This window comes from Rana temporaria, chromosome 10 (assembly GCF_905171775.1).
Source record: "Rana temporaria chromosome 10, aRanTem1.1, whole genome shotgun sequence".
NCBI lineage: Eukaryota > Metazoa > Chordata > Amphibia > Anura > Ranidae > Rana > Rana temporaria.
Window position 1 is genome coordinate 28,874,276 of NC_053498.1, and position 3,165 is coordinate 28,877,440.

A 3,165-nucleotide genomic window follows, 5' to 3' on the forward strand; every position below is an offset into this window, starting at 1 on the left:
GTCTTATGTAAAAAAGAGGTAAGAGGGGAGTATTACCTTCCAAAGAGGTAAGGGGGGAGTATTACGTAACAAAGAGGTAAGGGGGGAGTATTACCTTCCAAAGAGGTAAGAGGGGAGTATTACCTGCAAAAGAGGTAAGGGGGGAGTATTACCTTCAAAAGAGGTAAGGGGGGAGTCTTATGTAAAAAAGAGGTAGGGGGGAGTATTACCTTCCAAAGAGGTAAGATGGGAGTCTTATGTAAAAAAGAGGTAAGGGGGGGAGTCTTATGTAAAAAAGAGGTAAGGGGGGAGTATTACCTTCCAAAGAGGTAAGGGGGGAGTCTTATGTAAAAAAGAGGTAAGGGGGGAGTATTACCTTCCAAAGAGGTAAGGGGGGAGTCTTATGTAAAAAAGAGGTAAGAGGGGAGTCTTATGTAAAAAAGAGGTAAGGGGGGAGTATTACCTTCCAAAGAGGTAAGATGGGAGTCTTATGTAAAAAAAGAGGTATGGGGGGAGTCTTAGTAAAAAAGAGGTAAGGGGGGAGTATTACCTTCCAAAGAGGTAAGGGGGAGTCTTATTGTAAAAAAGAGGTAAGGGGGGAGTCTTATGTAAAAAAGAGGTAAGGGGGGAGTATTACCTTCCAAAGAGGTAAGGGGGGAGTTTCCCTTCCAAAGAGGTAAGAGGGGGAGTATTACCTTCCAAAGAGGTAAGGGGGGAGTCTTACCTACCAAAGAGGTAAGGGGGGAGTCTTATGTAAAAAAGAGGTAAGGGGGGGGCTTATGTAAAAAAGAGGTAAGGGGGGAGTATTACCTTCCAAAAGAGGTAAGGGGGGAGTATTACCTTCCAAAGAGGTAAGGGGGAGTCTTACATTCAAAAGAGGTAAGGGGGGAGTATTACCTTCCAAATGAGGTAAGGGGGGAGTATTACCTTCCAAAGAGGTAAGGGGGGAGTCTTATGTAAAAAAGAGGTAAGGGGGGAGTATTACCTTCCAAAGAGGTAAGGGGGGGAGTCTTATGTAAAAAAGAGGTAAGGGGGGAGTATTACCTTCCAAAGAGGTAAGGGGGGAGTCTTATGTAAAAAAGAGGTAAGGGGGAGTATTACCTTCCAAAGAGGTAAGGGGGGAGTCTTATGTAAAAAAGAGGTAAGGGGGGAGTCTTATGTAAAAAAGAGGTAAGGGGGGAGTATTACCTTCCAAAGAGGTAAGGGGGGAGTATTACCTTCCAAAGAGGTAGAGGGGGAGTCTTATGTAAAAAAGAGGTAAGGGGGAGTATTACCTTCCAAAGAGGTAAGGGGGGAGTATTACCTTCCAAAGAGGTAAGGGGGGGAGTCTTACTGTAAAAAGAGGTAAGGGGGGAGTATTACCTTCCAAAGAGGTAAGGGGGGAGTCTTATGTAAAAAAGAGGTAAGGGGGGAGTCTTATGTAAAAAAGAGGTAAGGGGGGAGTATTACCTTCCAAAGAGGTAAGGGGGGAGTATTACCTTCCAAAGAGGTAAGGGGGGAGTATTACCTTCCAAAGAGGTAAGGGGGGAGTATTTACCTTCCAAAGAGGTAAGAGGGGGAGTATTACCTTCCAAAGAGGTAAGGGGGGGAGTCTTATGTAAAAAAGAGGTAAGAGGGGAGTCTTATGTAAAAAAAGAGGTAAGGGGGGAGTATTACCTTCCAAAGAGGGAAGGGGGGGGAGTCTTATGTAAAAAAAGAGGTAAGAGGGGAGTCTTATGTAAAAAAGAGGTAAGGGGGGAGTATTACCTTCCAAAGAGGTAAGGGGGGAGTATTACCTTCCAAAGAGGTAAGGGGGGAGTCTTACCTTCAAAAAGAGGTAAGGGGGAGTCTTACTGTAAAAAGAGGAAAGGGGGAGTCCTTATGTAAAAAAGAGGTAAGGGGGGAGTATTACCTTCCAAAGAGGTAAGGGGGGAGTATTACCTTACAAAGAGGTAAGGGGGGAGTCTTATGTAAAAAAGAGGTAAGGGGGGAGTATTACCTTCCAAAGAGGTAAGAGGGGAGTCTTATGTACAAAAGAGGTAAGGGGGGAGTCTTATGTAAAAAGAGGTAAGGGGGGAGTATTACCTTCCAAAGAGGTAAGGGGGGAGTATTACCTTCCAAAGAGGTAAGAGGGGAGTCTTATGTAAAAAAGAGGTAAGAGGGGGAGTATTACCTTCCAAAGAGGTAAGGGGGGAGTCTTATGTAAAAAAAGAGGTAAGGGGGGAGTATTACCTTCCAAAGAGGAAAGGGGGGAGGCTTATGTAAAAAAGAGGTAAGGGGAGTATTACCTTCCAAAGAGGTAAGGGGGGGAGTATTACCTTCCAAAGAGGTAAGGGGAGTCTATGTAAAAAAGAGGTAAGGGGGGAGTATTACCTTCCAAAGAGGTAAAGAGGGGGAGTCTTATGTAAAGAAGAGGTAGAGGGGGAGTCTTATGTAAAAAGAGTAAAGGGGGGAGTTATTACCTTCCAAAGAGGTAAGGGGGGGAGTCTTATGTAAAAAAAGAGGTAAGGGGGGGAGTCTTATGTAAAAAAGAGGTAAGGGGGGGAGTATTACCTTCCAAAGAGGTAAGGGGGGAGTCTTAGTAAAAAAGAGGTAAGGGGGGAGTATTACCTTCCAAAGAGTAAGGGGGGAGTATTACCTTCCAAAGAGGTAAGAGGGGGAGTCTTATTGTAAAAAAGAGGTAAGAGGGGAGTCTTATGTAAAAAAGAGGTAAGGGGGGAGTATTACCTTCCAAAGAGGTAAGAGGGGAGTATTACCTTCCAAAGAGGTAAGAGGGGAGTCTTACTGTAAAAAGAGGTAAGGGGGGAGTATTACCTTCCAAAGAGGTAAGGGGGGAGTATTACCTTCCAAAGAGGTAAGGGGGAGTCTTATGTAAAAAAGAGGTAAGGGGGAGTCTTATGTAAAAAAGAGGTAAGGGGGGAGTATTACCTTCCAAAGAGGTAAGGGGGGAGTATTACCTTCCAAAGAGGTAAGAGGGGGAGTATTACCTTCAAAAGAGGTAAGAGGGGAGTATTACTGTAAAAAGAGGTAAGGGGGGAGTATTACCTTCCAAAGAGGTAAGGGGGGAGTATTACCTTCCAAAGAGGTAAGGGGGAGTCTTATGTAAAAAAGAGGTAAGGGGGGAGTCTTAAAGGTAAGGGGGAGTATTACCTTCCAAAGAGGTAAGGGGGGAGTATTACCTTCCAAAAGAGTAAGAGGGGAGTCTTA

At 44.6% G+C, this 3,165-nt stretch overlaps 1 long non-coding RNA gene across 1 annotated transcript; it reads left to right on the forward strand.

Annotated features, from left to right (window-relative positions):
• Window positions 1-1,406: 1,406 nt before the first annotated feature.
• LOC120916044 lies at window positions 1,407-2,685 on the forward strand. The gene is made up of 3 exons (XR_005743929.1): window positions 1,407-1,439; window positions 2,314-2,342; window positions 2,639-2,685. It is a non-coding gene; the product is annotated as an uncharacterized LOC120916044 (long non-coding RNA).
• Window positions 2,686-3,165: the final 480 nt, after the last annotated feature.